Source organism: Halichoerus grypus, chromosome 7 (assembly GCF_964656455.1).
Source record: "Halichoerus grypus chromosome 7, mHalGry1.hap1.1, whole genome shotgun sequence".
Classification (NCBI taxonomy): Eukaryota; Metazoa; Chordata; class Mammalia; order Carnivora; family Phocidae; genus Halichoerus; species Halichoerus grypus.
The window spans coordinates 57,010,778-57,025,866 of record NC_135718.1 but is presented as its reverse complement, the minus strand read 5'-3'; the positions used below and the strand labels follow the sequence as shown (position 1 = coordinate 57,025,866).

Sequence of the window (15,089 nt, the reverse complement as noted above, 5' to 3'; positions counted from 1 at the left end):
ATATATTTTTAAGATTGATTTATTTATTTTAGAGAGGCAGGGGGAGAGGGGCAGAGGAAGAGGAAGAGAATCCTCAAGCAGATTTCCCGTTGAGTGGGGAGCCCAATGTGGGGTTTGATCCCAGGACCCTGAGAACTCGATCTGAGCTGAAACCAAGAGCCAGATGCTTAACCTACTGAGCCTCCCAGGTGTCCCTATATATACATATTTTTAAGTAATCTCTATACCCAATGTGGGGCTCGAACTCAGACTAAGAGAAAAAGAGTTGCATGCTCTTCTGACTGAGCAGCTAGGTGCCCCTAACTAGCTTATATTTTAATTATAATTCCAACAGATGTTAGGAGTTAGTTGGACAATTAGGTAGTCAGGGCCAGGGTCCCCAACAAGAAAATATGGAGTCAGAACAGCAAAAATAAAATAGTACTAACATCCTGTTTTGCAGCTTAGACAGGACTGCACTAGCATTCTGCTTTGCAGCCTTTGCAGAAATGACTTCTGCAAAACGTCCTAAAATAAGGCAATTAACCAGAAAACATTTGTCAATATCATGGGCAAGGGGCAGTTAAGACATAACCCCGTGGATGTCAGCCAAAAAAAGACCATCAGCATGTTGATATTAACCTAATAGGTAGACAGATACATGACCAAAGCCCTGATTGGCAGGACTCAGCAAACACTGATTGCTTAAGATGGTTCTGCAAAAGAACTCATAAAAACCCCTAAACTTAGAAACTCCGGGGGCAACCATCTCAGGCCCCCTGCCCTCTCTGGGAGCTTTATATTATTGCTCAATAAACTTTGTTTTGCTGCTCACCACTCTTCACCTGGTCTATCTCTTCAATCTCCGAGGCGGCCTGACCAAGAACCACGGGCACTAAAGGCAGAGAAATCCTGCAACAATGCTAGATTTCAAAATCCCACCTACCACAAAAAGTTTTCTCACGTACATTCTACAAATATTTATTGAATGTCTTCTATTTGAATGATAAGTGATATATTCCCCAAGTTCTCTGTGGTCAGGAATTAAGTATTTCTTGTCCATGTTCACCTCCTATTATGTATCTTTATATACTTGGTTGCTTTTTTTTTAAAAAGTAGGCTCCATGCCCAGGATGGAGCCCAACCCGGGGCTTGAACTCATACCCCTTAGATCAAGACCCGAGCTGAGATCAAGAGTCAAACGCTTAACCAACTGAGCCACCCAGGCATCCCTAAGTGAAGATTTCAAGGTAGAATTAATATTAGTGGTAAAGTAGATTTAAAAAAATAGGGCCCAATAAAGTTTTACATCAAACATATTTGATATTACTTGAACTGATAAACTTAGGTAGAAACATCAGAGGGCTCCATACAAGAGGTGTAAGTGGCAAAGATGTTTCCAAGAAAACATCACCTGGATTTCTGTCCATTTCTTAATTCTTCAGTAGCTGGCCTAATAATCGCGGCATCCCTTGATTTTGCCTAGAGGACTTTGTTATGTCTTTTTTTTTTTTTTTAAGATTTATTTATTTGACAGAGAGAGACACAGGGAGAGAGGGAACACAAGCAGAGGGAGTGGGAGAGGGAGAAGCAGGCTTCCCGCGGAGCAGGGAGCCCGATGCAGGGCTTGATCCCAGGACCCTGGGATCATGACCTGAGCTGAAGGCAGATGCTTAACGACTGAGCCACCCAGGCGCCCCTGTTATGTCTTTGAGGTGAGCCTGTGCCCTCTTTGGAAACCTACAAGGCAAATACAAAGTTCCTTCACCAGTTCTTCCTCAGAGGGTTTATGCTATTAGCACAGAACCTCACTTACTAGTCTGAAGTTAGCTTGGTATATTTACCACTTAACCCCAAAGAAATTCCTGCCACATGAAGCCCAGGACAGATCATTAGATAAAAGCAGATCATTCTGATCTATACCATTATCTCTCAAGAATGGGGTAATATTTTGAATGAATAAATACCGGTCAAGAGGCTTCCCATCATTAGGAATTAGAAGCAATAGGAGAGAATATTACTCATCTTAGTTTCCCCTGTTGGGTTTCTGGCTCTTCCTTTGAGGTACTAGTACCAAGACTTACTTGGCTATATGAAGTTATATAGTATTAATGATTATGAACTTTATGATTCATTAAAAAAACATTTATTGAACGCCAATGCTAATGCTAGATATTGGGTGAAAAGCTGAAGCCAAAAGTGAAAAAAAATCGGTGGTCACTGACCTTACAGAGTGAAAAAGAGGAGACACTCATTCAAGTTCTTGTGACATTATTAAATACATATCTTATTTTTAAATACATATCTTTAAAATTCTAGTTATACATTAAATAAATTATTTAGAGAAGTAATAGTTTGTATTTTAGTAATTTGTGAGTTGATCTAATGAAAAATGAGTGATTAAGTATTTTTTGTTCCTTCATTTTTCTTTATGTTTTACTGAGGTATCATTGACATATAACATTAATTTCAGCTATGCAACATAATAATTTGTTATATGTATATATTGATATTATGAAATAATCACCATAATAAGTCTTGTTAATGTCTGTCACCCACACATAGTTACAGATATTTTTCTTTTGATGAGAAGTTTCAAGATCTACCCTCTTAGGGGTGCATGGGTGGCTCAGTTGTTAAGTCGATCCCAGAGTCCTGGGATCGAGCCCTGCATCGGGCTCCCTGCTCCGCGGGAAGCCTGCTTCTCCCTCTCCCACCCCCCCTGCTTGTGTTCCTGCTCTCGCTATCTCTCTATCAAATAAATAAGTAAAATCTTAAAAAAAAACAAAACTACCCTCTTAGCAACTTCCAAATATACAATACAGTATTATTAACTATAGTCACCATGCTGTACAGCACATTGCCCAGAACTTACTTATTTTATCACTAGAAGTTTGTATTGACCACCTTTAAGATCTTATTTGGCTGCTTTTAGTAACGTATTTTATATGACAAATCTTTATAAAATTTTTTTTTAATTTTTAAAATTTTTAATTTTTTAAAAAATTTAAGTATAGTTGACACACAATGTTACATTAGATTCAGTTGTACAACATAGTGATCCAACAAAATTATATGTTACATTATGCTCATCACAAGTATAGCCCTTATAAAATGTTTTTATAATTTTATAAGTTATCACAGTGCATATTAACATAATTTCTTGTTGAGAAATGAAGACTTTTTCTGACAGAAAGTAAATCAAATTTTGCTGATTAGATAATAAGGACCGGCTTTGCGACTTATATGTGGGGCATTTTCTATACTTATACTTCACAGTACAGTAGCCACTAGCCATGTGTAACTAAGGTAACTGGAATTGAATTTTTAATTTTAAATTTAAAAACCAAAGCAGTGGGGCGCCTGGGTGGCTCAGTCGGTTGAGTGGCTGCCTTAGGCTCAGGTCATGATCCTGGAGTCCCAGGATCGAGCCCCGCATCAGGCTCCCTGCTCAGTAGGGAGCCTGCTTCTCCCTCTGCTCCTCACCCGGCTTTTATCCTCTCTCTCACTCTCTCTCTCTCAAATAAATAAAAAAATCTTAAAAAAACAAAAACAAAAACAAAAACAAAGCAGTGTAAGTTTTATTATATTGATTATATTTTGAAGTGATATTTTTATATATTGATCTAAATGAAATACATCATTAAATTAATTTTAGTAATAACTAATATTCATTCATGGATGCCTAAAGTAATTGAAAAAAGTTTTCATACTGATTTGTGTCATTAGGTATACAATTCCAAAAAAATTTTATTTTTTTCTTACTAATTATCAGAATTATATTAATGTTATTTTGATAAATTGTATAATAATAATAATAGTAACAATATCTCATTCCAGAAGAAAAATTTTTTTTGTTTTTTGTTTTGTTTTGTTTTTAAGATTTTATCCACCTATTTGTCAGAGAGAGAGAGAGAGAGAGCACAAGAGGGGGAGCAGTAGGCAGAGGGAGAGGCAGGCTCCCCGCTGAGCAGGGAGCCCGATGTGGGACTTGATCCCCGGACCCTGGGATCATGACCTGAGCCAAAGGCTTAACTGACTGAGCCACTCAGGCATCCCTAGAAGAAATGTTTTTAACACTCAAGTTGTTTTTTTAATGAAATATATATATATATATATATAAAATAATACAGAGGTGTAGGGACACCTGGGTGGTTCAGTAGGTTAAGCGTCTGCCTTCGGCTCAGGTCATGATCCCAGGGGACTGGGATCCAGCCCCACGACCGGTTCGCTGCTCAGCAGGGAGCCTGCTTCTCCCTCTGCCTGCCACTCCCCCTGCTTGTGCTCTCTCTCTCTCTGACAAATAAATCAAAAATCAATCAATGTAACTCCTCATTTCAGCAGACTAAAGAAAAACCATATGATCATTTCAATAGGTTCAGAAAAAAAATCTAACAAATTTCAACACTTATTTATGATTTGAAAAAAAACCTCTTGGGGCACGTGGGTAGCTCAGTCAGTTAGGTGTCTGCCTTTATCTTGGGTCATGATCCTGGGGTCCTGGGATTGAACCTCGAGTGGGGCTCCCTGCTTGGCGGGGAGTCTGCTTCTTCCTCTCCCTCTGACCCTCCCCCCTGCTTGTGCTCTCGCTCTCTCTCTCAAATGAATAATTTTTTTTAAAAAATTGAAAAAAAGAAAGAAACCTCTCAGCAAACTAGGGATAGAAGGAATTTCCTTCTCCTCAGATAGAAAGTCTACAAAACATTGCAGCTAACATTACACTTAATAGGAAAGACTGAATGTTTCCTCCGAATATCTGAGGAAGACAAGGATGTCTGCTCTCATTACTCACATTAAACATTGGAAATTATAACCAGTGCAATAAGGCAAAAACAGGAAAAGGCATATAGATTTGAAAAGAAAGAATAAAACTGGGGCGCGTGGGTGGCTCAGTTGGTTGAGCGTCTGCCTTTGGCTCAGGTTATGATCTCGGAGTCCGTGGATTGAGACCCACATCAGGTTCCCTGCTCAGTGGGGAGTCTGCTTCTCCCTCTGCCCCTCACCCCATTCATGCTTTCTCTCTCTCTCTCTCAATCTCTCTAATAAATAAATAAATAAATAAATAAATAAATAAATAATCTTTAAAAAAAAAGAATAAAACTGTCTCTATTCTCAGACTAAAAAACTCCTAGAACCAGTAAGTGAGTTTAGTAAAGTCACAGATTACTAGGTTAATATTAAAAGTCAAGTGCATTTTTATATTCTAGGAATGAACAATTAGAATTTGAAATTTAAAAATTACCATAGCACCCCAAAAATGAAATGTTTAGGTATAAGTCTAACGAAATATGTGCAAGATCTGTATACTGAAAGCTACAAAACACTGATGGAAGAAATTAAAGATCTAAATAAACAGGAAAATATGCTGTGTTGGAATATTGGAACATTCACTATTGTTATGATGTTGATTCTCTCCAAACTGATCTAAAGATTCAATGGAATCACAGTCAAAATCCCAGCCTGGTTTTTTAGATAGGTATGAGCAAACTTAATATAAAATTTTATATGGACAGGCAAAGGGATTAGAATAGCCCAAGCAGTTTTAAAGATGAACAAAGTTGAAGGACTGCTACTACCAGATTTTAAGATTTACTATAAAGTTATACAATCAAGATAGTATAGTTTTGATGAAAGACATATACATCCATGGAACAGAATAGAGTCCCAAAAGAGACCCACACAAAACCCACAATTGATTTTTGACAAAAGTGCAGAGTTAATTCAACAGAGAAAAGATAGTATTTTCAAGAAGTGGTGACGGGGGCACCTGGGTGGCTCAGTAGTTGAGTGTCTGCTTTCGGCTCAGGTCATGATCCCAGGGTCCTGGGATCGAGCCCCACATAGGGCTCCCTGCTCCATGGGAAACCTGCTTCTCTCTCTCCCACTCCCCCTGCTTGTGTGCCCTCTCTTGCTATGTCTCTGTCTGTTAAATAAATAAAATCTTTAAAAAAAAAATTTTAAGTGTACAACTAAAAAACTTCTGGAAGAAAAATGTAAGAAAATATTTGTGGCCTTGGGTTAAGCAAAGAGTTCTTAGATATAATTCCAACATCAAAATTCATAAAAAAATTATAAATTGATCTTCAGTAATATTAAAAATCTCTGCTCCATAAAGGGATCCAAGAGAATGAAAGACGAGCTGCAGACTGGGAGAAATATTTGCAAATCACATATCCAACAAAGGACTTTAATCCAAAATATAGAGAGAACTTACAAGACACAATAAAACACTATGACAAAAAAGCCAAGAATATACAGTAGGGAAAGATGTTGGGAATATGGACAGCCACATGCAATAAATAGTGTTGGGAAAACTGGACAGCCGCATGCAAAAGAATAAAAGTGGACCACTATCTTTTACCATACACAATTATCAACTCAAAATGGATTAAAGACTTGAACATAAAACCTAAAACCATAAACTTCCTAGAAGAAAACACAGGGAGTAAGCTCCTAGACATTAGTCTTAGAGATTATTTTTTTAGATTTGACGCCAAAAGCAAAGGCAGCAAAAGCAAATATAAACAAGTGGGACTGTAGCAAACTAAAAACCTTCTGTACAGCAAAGAAAGCCGTCAATGACCTACTGAATAGGAAAAAATATTTGCAAGTCACATATCTGATAAGAGGTTAATATCCAAAATATGTATTTAAAAAATAAACTCATACAACTCAAAAGAAAACAAGCAATCCAATTAAAAACTGGGCAGAGGATCTGAATAGACATTTTTCCAAAAAAGACATACAGATGGCCAAGAGGTACATGAAAATGTGTTCAACATCACTAATCATCAGGGAAATGCAAATCAAAACTACAATGAGGTATCACCTCATGCCTGTTAGAATGACTGTCATCAAAAAGATAAGCCATACTAAGTGTTGACAAGAATGTGGAGAAAAGGGGTGCTTGGGTGGTTCCGTCAGTTGAGCGTCTGCCTTTGGCTCAGGTCAGGCTAAGTAAATCTAAAAGCTCATCACACACACACACACACACGTACAAAATTTTGTAACTATGTGTGGTGGCGAATGTTAACTAAACTTATTCTGGTAATCATTTTGCAATATATGCATATATCAAACCATTATGTTATACACCTAAAACTGATACAATGTTATATGTCAATTATAGCTCAGTAGAAAAAAAGGGGGAAGAAAACAAACAACCCAATATGAACAACAAGACTGATAAATTAGTCTATGTTAAAATTAATACTTCTGTTCATCAAAACATACCATAAAAGAAGTGGATGCATTCTGTGAAACGCTAGTTGGAAACTCTTTTTTTTAAGATTTATTTACTCATTTTGAGAGTGAGAGTTGGGGGGGCAGAGGGGGAGAGAGAGAGAGAGAGAGAACTTCAAGCAGACTCCCTGCTGAGTGTGGAGCCCGACGCGGGGCTTGATCTCACAACCGAGATCATGACCTGAGCTGAAATCAAGAGTCGGAGGCTTAATAGACTGAGCCATCCAGGCGACGCCCCCTGGAAACTCTTTATAAAGTTATAATGAGTGGAGGTTCTCCTACATCAACTGCCTGAGTCACGCTGTAAGAAACAACAATCTCTCCTCTTCCTCTCCACCATCTGCTCGGTAGCCCCAAAGCAGCAACCATGCATGAATGCATCTCCATCCATGTCGGCCAGGCTGGTGTCCACATTGGCAGTGGCTGCTGGGATAAAACCACTGGGGGAGGAGATGACCCCTTCAACACCTTCTTCAGTGAGACAGGTGCTGGCAAGCATGTGCCCAGGGCCGTGTGTGTAGACCTGGAACCCACAGTCACTGATGAAGTTCGCACTAGCACTCAGTGCCCACCACCTCTTCCGCCCTGAGCAGCTCATTGCAGGCAAGGAAGATGCTGCCAGTAACTATGCCCGAGGGCACTACACCATTGGCAAGGAGATCATTGACCTTGTCTTGGACTGAATTTGGAAACTGGCTCCACAGCTTTGGAGGGGGAACTGGTTCCAGGTTTACCTTCCTGCTGAGGGAACGTCCCTGTGGATTATGGCAAGAAGTCCAAGGTGGAGTTCTCCATTTACCCAGCCCCATCCCCCGCCCCCAGGGTTTCCACAGTTATAGTTGAGCCCAACAACTCCATCCTCACTACCCACACCCCCCTGGAGCACTCTGACTGAGCCTTCATGGTAGACAATGAGGCCGTCTATGGCATCTATTGTAGAAACCTCGATATTGAACTTCCAACCTACACTAACCTGAATAGATTGATAGGTCCAATTGTGTCCTCCATCACTGCTTCCCTCAGATTTGATGGAGCCCTGAATGCTGATCTGACAGAATTCCAGACCAACCTGGTGCCCTAGCCCTGCATCCACTTCCCTCTGGCCACATATACCTCTGTCATGTCTGCTGAGAAAGCTACCATGAACAGCTTTCTGTAGCAGATATCACCAATGCATGCTTTGGGCCAGCCAACCAGATGGTGAAATGTGACCCTGGCCATGGTAAATACATGGCTTGCTGCCTGTTGTATCGTGGCGATGTGGTTCCCAAAGATGTCAATGCTGCCATTGCCACCATCAGGACCTCACGTACCATCCGGTGCCCCACTGGCTTCAAAGTTGGCATTCATTACCAGCCTCCCACTGTGGCACCTGCTGCAGACCTGGCCAAAGTACAGTGAGCTGTGTGCATGCTGAGCAACAACACAGCCGTCACTGAGGACTGGGCTCGCCTGGACCACGAGTCTGACCTGATGTATGCCAAGCGTGCCTTTATTCACTGGTATGTGGGCGAGGGCATGGAGGAAGGAGCTTTTTCTGAGACCTGTGAGGACATGACTGCCCTTCAGAAGAATTATGAGAAGGTTGGTGTGGATTCTGTAAAAGGAGAAGGTGAAGGAGAAGGAGAAGGTGCCCACAAAGTCAGGCACCTGGGTGGCTCAGTTGGTTAAGCTTTCAACTCTTGACTTAGGCTCAGGTCATGATCTCAGGTCAGATCTTGGGCTCTGCGCTCAGCAGGGAGTCTCTCCCTCTTCTGCTCCCCTCCCCTTGCTGTCTCTCTCTTTCTCTCTAAAATTAATCAATAAACCTTTAAAAAAAAAAAGATTTTATCTTTCCCTCTCCCTCTGCCACTCCCCCCCAACAACAAAAATGTCACAAAGGTGCTGCCTTTAGAAGGAAGCTTATTCTGTTTGAACATTGAAAAGTTGTGCTCTGATCAATTAATTTGTATGTAGCAGTATATACTCTCATATACAATTACTGACCTGTGCGTTAAAACATGACGCTTTGTTACAGACCCAAGCTGTCCATTTCTCTGATGGGTTTGAATAAAGTATTTACTGTCTTAAATGAAAAAAAAAAAAAAGTTATAATGAGTGGCTCCTGTCATTGTCTTCTGTTTGCCCTCAACTCCATTCTGTCACATTGAAAGATAAGATTTCCCAGGCTTCCTGGTGTGTAGCTACTTGACTGTTTCTAGATAGTTGAATGGGAGAAGGAATAGGGTCAATTCCAGGACTGGCCCATAAAACCTTTCAACAGATGTTACCTAATTTCCTTTGCCTATCCAACGGCAGAGCTACAGGATAGAAGGAACAAGGGTCTCTTGGTCACTTTTTAAAGGAAGCTGATCCCCAAAGCCACCTGATGAAGAGCAGCCACGTAGGATTGTTGTGTGAATGAAAAATAAGTTTTGGGGGCGCCTGGGTGGCTCAGGCGTTAAGCATCTGCCTTCAGCTCAGGTCATGGTCCCAGGGTCCTGGGATCGAGCCCCGCATCGGGCTCTCTGCTCAGCGGGAAGCCTGCTTCTCCCTCTCCCGCTCTCCCTGCTTGTGTTCCCTCCCTCGCTGTCTCTCTCTCTCTTTCAAATAAATAAATAAATAAAATCTTTAAAAAAAAAGAAAGAAAGAAAAGTAAGTTTTGTTGCATTTAGCCAGTGAAATCTATGGATTGTTATTACAGCAATTAGTCTACTCTAACACAACTCTGACAGTGGCTTATTTACTATGTTCTTTTAGGACTTTAAGAATAAGTGATGTCTTGAGGGATGCTGTGGTGGAAACTTGGGGAGTCTACTTCAATGAGAACAGCCTTCCTTTTATATATTTAAGATATGTAATGTATGACATACTAACACACACATGTGTGATATGTAATGATGCACATGGTGAAGACTTCAAAAGGCACAAAAGATTTTATAGTTAAAAAAAATCTCCTTTATACCTTTGTCTTTCAGTCTCCCATTTGCCCTCCCTAGGAGCAATTTCTGTTACCCATTTCCTGAGTTTAAGTGATAATTTATATGCATATAAACATATGTACTGGTAAAACATTTAACCAATTCCTCATTAATGGACAATTAGTGTATTTCCAACCTTTTGCTAGTATAAACAATGGCACAATGAATGTTCTTGCATATATGTCATTTTACAATATGCAAGTATATCTATAAAATGGATTTCTAGAATTGAAATTGCCAGATTAAAAGGCATATGGATTTTACATTTTTTTAAAGATTTTATTTATTTATTTGACAGAGAGAGAGACACACAGAGAGAATACAAGCAGGGGGAGCAGCAGAGGGAGAGGGAGAAATAGGATCTCCGTGGAGCAGGGAGCCCAGACATGGGGCTCCATCCCAGGACCCTGAGATCATGACCTGAGCCGAAAGCAAATGCTTAACTGCTTAACCGACTGACATCCCAGGCACCCCTGCATTTTACATTTTGATAAATAGTGCCGAATTGCCTTCCATGGGATTGTACCAACTTACATGCTTACTATTACTATACAAGTGGGTCTGGCTCTTCACATCCTTTCCAATGTAACATATGGTCAAATTTTGGTTCCTCACTCTCTTGATATGTGAAAAATGGCATTTCATTGTGTGAAATTTTACATCTTTCACATGTTTATTTTTTCTTTCTTTTTTTTTTCTTTCTCTTTCACATGTTTAAAAGCTACTTGCATTCCCTCTTCTATGAGCTGAACTCTTCATTTTCAGCTGAGCTATCAATCTTTTTCTTATTGATTAGTGGAGTCCTTTAAATATTAAAGGAAATGTATCTACATTATATGATAGAGTTAAGATCATTCAATAGATAAATTCTGCTGCTAAAAACCAAAGTTTGAAAATCACTGCCTATGCTACTTTTCTTTCTTTTTTTAATATTTTATTTATTTATTTATTTTAATTTCTTTTTTTTTTTTAAAGATTTTATTTATTTATTTGACAGAGAGAGACACAGCAAGAGAAGGAACACAAGCGGGGGCGGGGGGGCAGTGGGAGAGGGAGAGCAGGGAGCCCGATGCGGGGCTTGATCCCAGGACCCAGGAATCATGACCTGAGCCGAAGGCAGATGTTTCATGACTGAGCCACCCAGGCGCCCCAAGATTTTATTTTTAAGTAATCTCTACACCCAACATGGAGCTTTGAATTCACAACCCCAAGATCAAGAGTTACATGTTCTACCAACTGAGCCAGCCAGGCACCCCACTGCCTATGCTACTTTTTAACCTGGCCTTGCTAATAAAAGCTTGCCCCCTCATCCCCTTGGGAATCTTGGTCACTTAGAGTCCCAACCAATACCACCTGTCCTTGTGGTTGAAACTCTAGGACAGAGTTTCTCAACTGCGGCACTGCTGACGTTTTGGCTGGAAAACTCTGCTGTCAGGGGCTGCCCTCTATATTATAGAATGTTTAGCAGCATCGCTGGCCTCTATCTGCTGAATGTCCATAGTCCATCCTTTCCTCCCCCACTGGGTTATGACAACCAAAAAATGTCTTCAGATTGTCAAAGATCTTCTGGAGGATAGGGGGCAAAATCGCCCCAGTTGAGAGCCCCTGGTCTAGGTCTTTATATTGCTGGTGGAAGGCAGGCTGCACTGCCATTACTATTTGCTTTAGTTTGGACATCCCACACATCTCTCCACACGGTGTTTGATAATGTATAGAATACTCACGTTCTGTATGGAAGTACAACAGTCGTGTGATAAACTAATCAAAAGACAAAATAATATACATGAAACCATGAAAGAATAACATCTGCTAAACTTGTGGTTATACCTAGGAAATTTATTTTTTTTAATTTTTTTTTTTTTTAGAGATTTTATTTATTTATTTGACAGAGAGAGACACAGTGAGAGAGGGAACTGCGGGGAGCCCAACATGGGGCTCTATCCCAGGACCCTGGGATCATGGCCTGAGCCGAAGACAGACACTCAACGACTGAGCCACCCAGGCGCCCCTTAATTTTTTTTTTTTAAAGATTTTATTTATTTATTTGACAGAGAGATAGCGAGAGCAGGAACACAAGCAGGGGGAGTGGGAGAGGGAGAAGCAGGCTTCCCGCGGAGCAGGGAACCTGATGCGGGGCTCGATCCCAGGACCCTGGGATCATGGTCTGAGCCAAAGGCAGACACTTAATGACCGAGCCACCCAGGTGCCCCTATACCTAGGAAATTTGAAAAAGAAGCAATGTACGACAGGAAAGTCAGCCACCACTTAGGCCTCACAGAGTGGGAGGAGCTTAACTTGATCTCCAGAACCCAAGTGTAGCCCTCAGGTTGTGGTTTCAAAAAATGGTTCCTCTTGGGCACCTGGGTGGCTCAGTCGTTAAGCATCTGCCTTCGGCTCAGGTCATGATCCCAGGGTCCTGGAATCGAGTCCCACATCGGGCTCCCTCCTTGGGGGGAAGCCTGCTTCTCCCTCTCCCACTCCCCCGCTTGTGTTCTTGCTCTCGCTATCTCTGTCTCTGTCAAATAAATAAATAAAATCTTTTAAAAAAAAAGTTCCTCTTTTCCTTTTAAATTATTATTATTATTAATTTTAAATTGTTATTATTATTAATTTTACATTATTATTGTATTTATTAGTATGTTAGCGTGTTATATATGTTTATCATTATATATTACATACATTATTATATATTATACATTTATTATTATATATTACCATATTTGTATATTATTATATTTATTAAATTAAATTATTATTTCCTTTTAATTAATTAATATATAAATGCTCATATTTATTTATTTATTAAGATTTTATTTATTTTTTTGACAGAGAGATAGAGAGCACAGGTAGGCAGAGAGGCAGGCAGAGGGAGAGGGAGAAGCAGGCTCCCCGCTGAGCAGGGGGCCCGATGTGGGGCTCGATCTGTGGACTCCAGAATCATGACCTGAGCAGACAGCCGCGTCTACGGCCATACCACCCTGAACGCGCCCGATCTCGTCTGAGCAGACAGCCGCTTAACCCACTGAGCCACCCAGGCGCCCCTAAATGCTTATTTTTTAAAAAAGATTTTATTTATTTATTTGAGAGAGAGAGAGTACAAGAAGGGAGAGGGTCAGAGAGAGAAGCAGACTTCCCGCTGAGCAGGGAGCCCAACTTGGGACACGATCCCAGGACTCCTGGATCATGACCTGAGCCGAGGATGGCCGCTTCACTGACAAGCCACCCAGGTGCCCATAAATGCTCATTTTAATACATGAAATTTTAGCAAGAAACATTTATTGATGTATCCTCAACCCTTCTGTTTATGCCTACCCTCTCTATCAGGGATGTTAAAGTGTTAACATTCTGACATGTAACCGTCTATACTTTTTCCAAGCCTCTATAGCCATATTTATATATAGGTTTGTATATAGGTATATAGGGGTTTTAAAAATAATACATAAGGGATCTTTATTAAATAATAAAAAGATCATAGTATACACATTTTTGTGCAACTTGTTTTGTTACAGTGTATCATAAACGTTTCTCAAGATCAGTTGTAGATCTTTTCAATGATTGCATAATATGCCATAATAGCTGTACACCATAATTTGATCAATAGTTTTCCTGATGAAGACATCTGGATTGTTTCTTTACTTTTTTTCCTGCAACATCTATACCATAATAAACATTCTGGCATTCATAGTCTTACACTTTTATTTCATTAAGATAAATAGGGTTTTGTTTTGAAATGTATGTGTGTATTTATAATTTTAATAAATATTCCAGATTACTTTCCAACACTATGATCGCAATGCATATGTATGAGAGTATCAGTTTCCCCATAGCCTGGTATGCAATAGATGGTAACAATAAAATTTGTTTTGTGTTTGCCATTAAGAAGTGAAAAATGGTACCTCATCATTTTATTTGCATATCTCTGACTACTAATAAATTTGAACATATTTTAAGTTTTTAGGTAGTCAAATATATTTTTCCATTTTTAATTTAATTTAATTTAAAAAATTTTTTTGTAAAGATTTTATTTATGTATTTGACAGAGAGAGACATCGAGAGAGGGAACACAGCAGGGGGAGTGGGAGAGGGAGAAGCAGGCTCCCTGCTGAGCAGGGAGCCCGGGCTCGATCCCAGGACACCGGGATCATGACCTGAGCTGAAGGCAGATGCTTAATGACTGAGATCCAGGTGCCCCTAATTTTATTTTATTTTTTTATTTTTTATTTTTTAAGATTTTATTTATTTGACAGAGAGAGACACAGAGAGAGAGGGAACACAAGCAGGGGGAGTGGGAGAGGGAGAAGCAGGCTTCCTGCGGAGCAGGGAGCCCAATTCGGGGCTGGATCCCAGGGCCCTGGGATCATGACCTGAGCCGAAGGCAGACGCTTAACGACTGAGCCACCCAGGCGCCCCACCTAATTTTATTTTTTATTTAATTTTGTTGGTGGCCCATACAGGGAAATATATATTTTATTTTATTATTATTTTTTAAAGATTTATTTATTTATTTTAAGGAAAGTGTGAGGGGGAGCAGGGACAGAGGGAGAGAGAAACTCTAAGCAGACTCCATACTGAATGAGGAGCCTGACTCAGGGCTCAATCTCAGGACCCTGATTATGACCTGAGCCAAAATCAAGAGCTGGATGCTCAACCTACTGAGCCACCCAGGTGCCCTGAAATACATATTTTAAATAGTTCCTGTCCTAGTTAAGATCTTTCTTGCTACAAATTATACGGTATTCTTATTGTATTTTTTAATTTGGATCCTCAGTCCACCTAGAATTTATTTTTGCATTTACTGTGAGGTAGGAATCTATATTTTTCCACATTAATAACTAGTTTTGTCAATACCACTTTTTTAGAAGACACAGAGTTGGTAATAACTCCTCTAATAAATCATAGTCATATGAG

The 15,089-nt window shown here is 39.9% G+C and overlaps 1 pseudogene; it reads left to right on the top strand.

Annotated features, from left to right (window-relative positions):
• The first annotated feature begins 7,584 nt into the window (after nt 1-7,584).
• Nucleotides 7,585-8,892, top strand: LOC144382522 (tubulin alpha-1A chain pseudogene; annotated as a pseudogene).
• The last annotated feature ends 6,197 nt before the right edge of the window (nt 8,893-15,089 follow it).